This window comes from Pongo pygmaeus, chromosome 20 (genome assembly GCF_028885625.2).
Source record: "Pongo pygmaeus isolate AG05252 chromosome 20, NHGRI_mPonPyg2-v2.0_pri, whole genome shotgun sequence".
Lineage (NCBI taxonomy): Eukaryota > Metazoa > Chordata > Mammalia > Primates > Hominidae > Pongo > Pongo pygmaeus.
In genome coordinates, this window is record NC_072393.2 from 40,049,132 (window position 1) to 40,058,765 (window position 9,634).

The following is a 9,634-nucleotide window of genomic DNA, read 5'->3' on the forward strand; positions in this document are numbered from 1 at the left end:
CAGCACACCACAACTGGGTGTCTAGTTGCCTGCTCAGAATCTCCACTCAGGGGCCTCTGGACCCTCAGACTCAACGTGGCCAAAACCTAACTTCTGATACTTCTGATACTGCCACTTAAAATCTCCCCTACAACCAACTATTCCATCTCACATCTATCCTTTCTGGCTGCTAAGCCAAAAACCTGAGGTCACCTAACCTCCTTGTCTTTCTTACCCTTCATGTTAGAAAATCTGGTCAGCTTGACTTAAAAAATGGATCCAGAATCCAATCACTGCTTCCATATCCATTTTGGTCTAGCAAACACCACTTACCTGGACTATTGCAGTAGCCTATTACTTCATCACTCTGCTTCCACCATATGCCCCTACAGCCTGCTCTCCTCTCTGCAGCCAGAGGGACCCTGTTAGGATCTCAGTAAGATCACCTCTCTGCTCTGTACCCAACCTTCAGGGCTCCCAGAACAATCAGAATAGAGACCCACTCCTCACTCAGGCATTCCAGGACTGCCTTCTGTCCCCTGCTCTCTGGTAACATCAGTGACTCCCCAGTGACGATGGAAAGGGGAAAAGTCCCAGGGAAATATTATCCTTTGTATCTCAGTGCCAAGAACTTGAGAGTGGAGGTCTGAGCAGCTGAGGACCTAAATGCCCTTCCACTTACCTGTGCTGGGTCCATCAATGCCACCATATCCAGTGAGCAACATGAACAGGGTGGGAACATGAGAAGTGGGAGACTGGGACAGGTCTCATGGGCTCAACCTGCTCTTCATTTTGGTCCGTGCTGTGGGGGGTGTGCCCTTGTCAGTAAAACATTGGAACAATATTTCCCAGGGCCAACTGGAATGCTGTTTGGCCTTTGTCATGGAGAAACAGATACAGGTCACAACTATATTACCCAGTTATAGTTGGGTGCTACAACTTGGGTGCTCCAAGCCTCAGACTCCACCAGTATAAAATACACATAAGGCCCGAGATATCATGGGATGGAGCAAGGGTGCAGTGGCTCTGGAGGATCCTGGCAGAACCCCCATTTTAGGGGGATCATAGCTAATGCAAAGGGGTGGAGGTAGGTCCTAACCTCTGCACAGTCCTTTCCTGCTTAGTGCTGACAAAGATCTTTTCAATCAAACTCTAGTCAGGCTCCTTTGAACTCTCTCCTCACCTAGGCCTTGATTTGGATTTCCATATTGTCTCTACATTGTCCATTTTTGGCAAGAATCCTGCTAAGTCAGCTTACCAGAATCCCCCCTTACCTCTGACATTTCCTCTTAGTGCTTTTCCATTCATTGACCCCTTCACCCCATTCCTTGGGTATGAATCCCCACTTGTTCTTGCTGTTGGAGTTGAGCCCAATTTCTCTCCCACCATGGAACACCCCACTGCAGTGGTCCCTATGTCTCTCACAAGAGTCCCGCTGAATCAAGTCTGCCTTACTATTCTTTAACAAGTGTCATGATTTTTTAACACATGGGAGTTGACTTGGCCCCTGTGGAGTGACCCAGCACCACCAGCTAAACATTCACAATGGTGTCTCACAAAGCCCACTGCGCCTATGTTGGGTACAGGAAATGCCCCTTTCCTGGGTGGAGGCACAGAGCCTGTCTGGGTAATATAGTTGTGACCTGTATCTGTTTTTCCATGACAATGGCCAAACAGCATTCCAGTTGGCCTAGGAAATATTGTTCCAATGTTTAACTGACAAGGCAGGGCTCTTCTCCCTCCTTAAAGAGCCATATCCAGATTTCTGTGGCCACCCAAGCTAATGCTCCACCCTCAGAGGTTGCTAATAGGAGACTCATTCCTTGACCTTCCTGCCTCTGAGGCCCTAGGTGAATCTCTTCAGTTCTAGACACTCAAGAATCTACATTCAAAATGAAAAATGAAGAAAATACCATGCTTTTAGGGTCTTTGTGTACTAACATTAAAGACTGTTCTAATCCAGTAGTTCCCAAACCTTTAACAATAGGACCACCCAATAATTTGTTAAAAATGCATGCTCCCTGGCCCCACCAAAACCTAGTGAATCAGAAACTGTGGGGCTGGGGCCCAGAGATCTATGCTTCCATAAGCCCTCCAGGGAATTTTGATCCTGGCTGCAGTTTGAGAAAGGGAATGCTCATTAAAATCCAGTGAATAAAATAGGTAAAATAACACCACATACCTCATGGGAAGTAATAGAGCTTTGCACAGGACCTGGCACAAAGTCAGTACTCATGAAATGCATTACGGCTATTTTTATCATCATCATCATCATCATCATCATCATCATCACAAGACACTCACATACAATGGCTGTGAGGCGGCAAGTGAAATGTCCCTCTTGCTGGGTCATTTGGGATATCTGTTGAAATATAAAATATCACTCAAATGTATCAAGCAGCCTCAGAGTTAATCATTGAAAGTTTTACATGATAGTACACCTTTGAATAACACTATTTGGCTCCTTTAAAAGAATTTATTTTTAAAAATAGATCATGCAGGAGGGTTTCATAAACTGTAGGATGAATTCTTGTAGGCCACATGATTCAACACTTGAGAACATCACAGCTAACTGCCCTCAGGCCAAAGTGGAGAGTGGAGTTGACACAATTTCAAGTATGTGATGGCAGATGACAAGTCATTGTTAATCTCTAATACTCAGGGAATTCACCTCTCTCCAGCCTCTAGGTGCAAATATTTGGCCATGAAATGGCACAGCCTGATGTTTACTGACAGAATTATCAGGTACTGCCCTCATCAAGACTTCATCAGCCCATTACTTGAACCTGCAGTCCTCAAGTGAGTACCAAATTAATTAAGTCTTAGGAAAGCCACGTATCCAGGAAGAGAAGGGGGATTCCTAAGCACCTACCCAGTTTCTAGCACAACCCAATAATTTGGTAACCAGATACATACTCATTACAGTCGGCCCTCCGTATCCACAGGTTCCGCATCCATGGATTCGACCAACTGTGGATTAAACATACTTGGAAAAAATGGTTGCCTTTGTACTGAATAAGTATATGCCTTTTTTTCTTATTATTCCCTGAACAATACAGCATCACAACTATTTACACAGCACTTAACATTGTATTGAGTATTGTAAGTAATCTAGAGATGAGTTAAAATATATGGGAGGAGTCTATGTGTAGGCTATATGCAAATTCTATGGCATTTTATATTAGGCACTTGAGCATCTGTGGATGCAGTATCTGTGCAGGATCCTGGAACCAATGTCCCATGGATCCCAAAGGGCGACCGTGTATGATTTCTCCTCCACACTCAATACTCTCACCTCCTCTTTTATGTGACAATCCCATCCAGTCACTGTCTCCATCTCAATGTTAGAATTTCGGTTCATATCCTAACCTAAGATCTGAAGGCTATGAACAAAATGGTAAGTTATTTGTCACCACTCACTCCCAAAATATAATTGTGACTCAGGGACACAGTGAAAGGGACCAATTCAAACTGCTGAAGAAGTAACTGCTAACCAAAATTTCTAAACATAGCAAAAGTGTTTTTGAAGAAACAGCATAAAATAAAATGACTTCAGAGCAAAAATAAGAAATTCAATGGAAAATTAACCCACATAAAATGAAATTCTTAAAGAAAATTCTATTTAAGGATGATGAAAAGTGATACCAGGTGAAAGATCTGTGATGAGAGAAGAAATGTGGATCCAGAGAGAAGGCGCATCTGTGGATTAAAAAAATACTCATTATCTGTAGAAAACGTGACAAATATTCCACTGTGAAGTTAAAAAGATGGAATTATCATGTATAGCCTTGATAACACATATACTGAGATGGGATAAAATGATTAATATTCTAAGACTCTTTTTAACATGATGTTTTAACATGTATAGACATTAGAATGACTCATCTAGCTAATTAATATATTCCTACCTCACACAGTTATCATTTTGTAGTGAGAACACTTTACACCCACCCTCTTAGCATTTTTTAAGAAGACTATATGTTATTAACTATATTCACCATGTTGTACAATAGATTTCTTTGAAAGTATTCCTGCTAACTGAAATTTTGTATCCTTTGACCAACTTTTCCCCAAAGCTCCCATTCCCTAGTGACCATTCTACCCTTTACTCCTATGACTTTTTTAGATTCCGTATATGAGATCAGGTAAAATTTATCTTTCTGTGCCTGGCTTATTTCACTTAACGCAGTGTCCTCTAGGCTCATCAATATGTGCCACATTTTCTTTACCCAATCATCTCTCGATGAACAGTTAGGTTGTTTCCATAGCTTAGCTTTCATGAATAATGTTGCAATGAACATCAGACTGCAGCTATGTCTAATGGGTTAATTTAATTTCCTTTGTGTCTATGTCCAGAAGAGGGACTACTGGATCACATGGTAATTCTATGTTTACTTTTTTGAGAAACTTCCATACTGTTTTCCATAACGGCCTTACTAATTTACATTACCACCAACAGTATAGAAGTGTTCCCTCTTTTCCACCTCCTTGCCAAAACATGCTCTTTTCTCTTTTTGATAACAGCCATTCTAACAGAGGTGAGGTGATGTCTCATTGTAATTTTTGTCGGCATTTCCCTAATTATTAGTGGTGTTGAGCATTTTTTCATATAATTGTTGGTCATTTGTATGTCTTCTTTAGATGCTAAATGTCTATTCAGGTCCTTCCCACATTTTTAATTGAGTTATTTGTTTTCTTGCTATTGTTTCAGTTCATTATATATTTTGGATATTAACTCCTTATCAAATGCATAGCTTGAAAATATTCTCTCTCGATCTGTAGGTTGTCTCTTCACTCTGTTGACTGTTTCCTATGCTGTGCAAAACCTTTTTAGTTTGATGTGGTCCCATTTGACTATTTTTGCTTTTGTTGCTTGTACTTTGGGGGTCATATCCAAAAAGTCGTGGCTCAGATCAAAGTCACGGAGCATTTCCTCTGCATTTTCTTCTAGTAGTTTCACAGTTTTTGGATCTTATATTTAAGTCTTTAGTTCATTTTAAGTTTATTTTTGTATATGGTGTGAGATCAGGGTCTAAGTTCATCCCTCTGCATGTGGATAGCCATGTTTTCCAACACCGTTTATTGAAGAGACTGTCTTTTTCCCATGGTGTGTTCTCAGTGCCTTCATTAAAAATCAATTGGCTCTAAATGTGTGGAGTTTATCTCTGAGCTCTGTATTCAATTAACGATAGCTTGTCACAAAAGGCTTTCCGACATGCTTTACATTCAAAGGACTTTCCTCCAGTATCCTATGATGTACCTGCACTGTCATGATCATTGTAGCATTATTCACAAGCATCAACCTAAGTGTCTGTCAATGGATGAATGAATACAGAAAGTACAAAGGATGAATTAATACAGGAAAAAATGAATACAAAGTGAAATGAATACAGAAAGACAATGAAATATTAATCAGCCTTTAAAAAAAAGAGGGAAAGTCTGTCATTTGAAACAACACAGATTACCCTGGAGAATATTACACCAATTGAAATAAGTCAAGCACAGAAAGACAAACACTGTGTGACCTCATTTATATGTGGAATCAAAAGAAGTTGAACTCATAGAAGTAGAGAGCAGAAGGCCTGGGGGGAGGAGGAGAGGAAGATTAGGGAAAGATGTTGATCAAGGGTGCAAAATTTCAGTTAGACAGGAGGAATACATTTTAGTAATCTATTGCACAGAACTGTGACTATAACAAACAATGTGCTGTATATCTTAAAATTGCCAAAATAGTAGATTTTAAATTTACTACAAAAATTTATATTATATATGAGGTGATAGATTTAATTAGCTTGATGTAATCTATCCACATTGTAAATATGTATCAAAATATCATGCTGTACCCCATAAATTCATATTATTTGTCAATTAAAAGTAAAGAAATTGGAGATAAAAAAGAAATGTGTTATTATTATTCATTGCAGTTAATGTTATTACATGCACAATACCAATACAAATAGCTAAGTCTTTTAGAGCCACTGTGTTTCAGGCATTACCTTATACAGTTCCATATATTATCTAACTATACCCTCAGACAATCCAATGAGATGAAAAGTATTGAAAAGTCTTATTACCACCATTTGCTAAATGTAGGCTAAGTGTACAGAATGAGATAGATGTTGACCAAACCCATTTTCTCTCCCCTTTGGGTACACAGCTAAACCACTTCCTGGCTCTGAGAATCCAGGTGCAGCCAAATGCCCGGTTTTTGTCAACAGAGTGGCAACAGCAATGTATGGGTGCAAGTGGGCATGCCTTCTCTTTCTCATTTTTCCTCTGCTGACAGATAATGCCAAGAAAGCTTTAAATTGGGCCACATGTTGACAATAGAATGTTTCTTGTTCCCTGAATAACTGTGCGGTGCAGAACTCCTTGCTAACCTGTGTGGACCTGTGTGGATCTTGAATGAGGAAAAGAAAAAGCCAAAAGCCAAAAACTCTCCTTGTGCTGGGCTGCTGATATTGTAAAGTGTTTCTGTGTTACAATAGCCAGCATTAACTTAGCCAGCTTTTACACTGATGAAATCATGCAACATCTCACAAGGCTGGAGAGGGGCAATGTCAAGTATGAAGCCCAAATACATGGAGCTTAGAGCTTGATTTTAACCTAATATAACCTACTCCTCCCCCAGTAGCAGGGAAGCGTATAAGGGGGTAAGAGGATGGTCAAAGACTGTATGGATCCCAAGTCCCCAGGGAGGTCACAGCAAGAGGCTTCCCTCTTCCCAAAAAGAGGTTCCCAACTGATCTGTGGAGTTCAGGGACCCCCACCTGCCCAGCTCTTGGTCACCTACCTGGACAGGAACTTTAGGAGAGGTCTCTCTTCACCACACAATAATCTTGCTCATTTTCCATCAGGTAGCTCAGTTCTGATTTGGGAAGAAGATACCCTGATCATGGAGAAATAGAACAGCAATATTTGGGTAAGGACAAAAATGACGCTCTATATTCAGTATGGTGTTCAAGACAAGAGCAGGAGCCCAGAATGAGGCTGCTCCCTTCCATGCGAAGAAAATGTTGACCTGTAACCTGGAAACCAAGAGCACAAAAACCATCCTTGGGCCAAGAGTCTATAGAGGGTCGTGATCACCATCGATGTAACATTCATCCCCCTCAATCTCCATCCTACACAATCCAACACTGTTCATGGGCAAGCCCTTCCCCCTTTAAATACAGCCATGGGACCCTGGGAAAGTGACATTTCATACCAGAAATTATTTTCTAATTAACTTAAGTCAGTGGGTCTCAACCTCCCTGAACAAAAGAACCACCTGGGGATGCCTTGACTATGGGCCAAATGGAACAAAATCCCGGGATGAAGCATGGACATGAGCGCTTTAAAAGTTCTCCAGGTGCTCAGGGAGAATTGAAAAGTGTGAGTCTAAATTGACTGATGCCTGACTTTCTGCTCTGTTTCTGTGTTTTTGGAAAATGTTGGGTGTTCTGCTATTTTGGAGCTGTGATTTTTGAGGGTGCAAGCGAGGTAAAGGGAATCTGTACAAATCAAGGAACAACTGCATCAACAATCTCAAGACAGAAATTAATCCTTGTGAGAGGCCGGACATGGTGGCTCACGCCTGTAATCCCAGCACTTTGGGAGGCCAAAGTGGGTGGATCACGAGGTCAAGAGATCGAGACCATCCTGGCTAACACGGTGAAAACACATCTGTACTAAAAATACAAAAAATTAGCTGGGCGTGGTGGCGGGCGCCTGTAGTCCCAGCTACTCGGGAGGCTGAGGCAGGAGAATGGCATGAACCCAGGAGGTGGAGCTTACAGTGAGCGGAGATCACACCACTGCACTCCAGCCTGGGCGACAGAGCAAGACTCTGTCTCGGAAAAAAAAAAAAAAAGAAAAGAAATTCATCCTCTTGCTATGAATCTCACAAACAGGATACCAAGAGAAAGACCCTGGACAAAAAGCCATGCACACCATGTGAATCCATACATATAACCTTCAAGAAGAAGCCAATCCAATGTATGAGGATGGAAGTCAGCACAGTGATGCCTTTTGGGGTTAACTGACTGGGAGATGCAGGGGGAGCCTGCTGGGGATTCAGAATGCCTGATAGCTCGATCTAGTGGAAGTTACTGTAAGTGGGGACACAGATTAAATATGAATTGAAGTGAACACTTAGGACTGAACATTTTGCGAAGGTATGCCTTATGGTATACCTCAAATTAACAAGCATATTAAAACAATAAGTCATGCTCAAAAATGTTATTGTTCTCTTTGGGCAGCAGCTTCCTAGAGGGAAACCAATTGGGTCCAGAGTCAGCAGCTTTGGGGAAAAGCCCACACTTCACCAGGGATGTTGTGAGGGCTAATCAGTGGAGCAGGGAGAATGCCTGGAACAGGACCTGGCATAGGGTCAGTGCTCAGGGGATGTTGGCTGTGAATATTAGTATAAACCGCTATTTTTTAAGTTGACACACATTTTGTTTACTTAAATTGGTTTCTTCATAAAGGGAATCTTGTATTGCTTATAAACGGGAAAACTAGTTTCACTTTTCACAAATCAGTTTCCATCAAAATACAACAATGAAATAAAAATAATGCTGTAAGTTCTGGTAAGCTTATGTGGCCTACCTTGTGCTTCTGATGTAGGTGAACCCCAGAATTGGGGCTCAGCCCAGGAGGGTTCTTGGTTTTGCGCTGGAAAGAATTCAAGAGCAAGCTGACAGAGCAAGTGAAAGCAAGTTTATTAGAGCCACAGAGGGCAGGAAAATGGCTGCTCCGTAGCAGATTAGTAGCAGGAGCCCTCGTGGATTGCTGGCTAAGCTATATTTATGGCTATTCCTGCATTATATGCTAAATGAGAGGTGGGTTATTCATGAGTTTTCTGAAAAAGGGGTGGAGGTTCCAGTAACTGAGGGTTCCTCCCTTTTTAAAATCGTAGTATTAGTCAGTTTTCACGCTGCAGATAAAGACATCTCCAAGACTGGGCAATTTACAAAAGAAAGAGGCTTATTGGACTTACAGTTCCACATGGCTAGGGAGGCCTCACAATCATGGCAGAAGGCAAGGAGGGGAAAGTCACATCTTATGTGGATGGCAGCAGGCAAAAAGAGAGCTTGTGCTGAGAAACTCCTGTTTTTAAAACCATCAGATCTCGTGAGACCCATTCACTATCACAAGGGCAGCATGGGAAAGACCCCTCCCTGCCGCCCCATGATTCAATCATCTCTTACTGGTCCCTCCCACAGCATGTGGGAATTATAGGAGCTACAAGATGAGATTTGGGTGGGGACACAGAGCCAAACCATATCACCGTATAAGGTGGCTTCTGGGAGTTGCATGGCATTTGTAAACTGTCACGGCACTGGTGGGAGTTTCTTTTAGCATGTTAATGAGTTATAATTAATGTGTAATGAGGAATGAGGGCAACATTTTGGCTTTAGCTGGTTTTGGCCAGTTTCTTTGCTGCATCCTGTTTTGCTCAGATCCTGTTTTGATCAGTGGGGCCTTGTGACTGGTGCTCAGAAAACAAGTCCCACTGATCTTCGACCTCATTCCCCTCTCAGAGATTATATACTCCTCCTTAATCTTTTTTTTTTTTGAGACAGGGTCTTGCTCTGTCACCCAGGCTGGAGTGCAGTGGTGCAATCTTGGCTCACTGCCACCTCCACCTCCCAGGTTGAAAGCAATCCTCCCA

At 41.9% G+C, this 9,634-nt stretch overlaps 1 long non-coding RNA gene across 1 annotated transcript; it reads right to left on the reverse strand.

Annotated features, from left to right (window-relative positions):
- Window positions 1-2,205: 2,205 nt before the first annotated feature.
- LOC129019730 (uncharacterized) lies at window positions 2,206-9,037 on the reverse strand. The gene is made up of 5 exons (XR_008495715.1): window positions 8,960-9,037; window positions 6,773-6,868; window positions 3,625-3,678; window positions 2,896-2,949; window positions 2,206-2,341 (listed from the first exon to the last, which is right to left on the reverse strand). It is a non-coding gene; the product is annotated as an uncharacterized LOC129019730 (long non-coding RNA).
- Window positions 9,038-9,634: the final 597 nt, after the last annotated feature.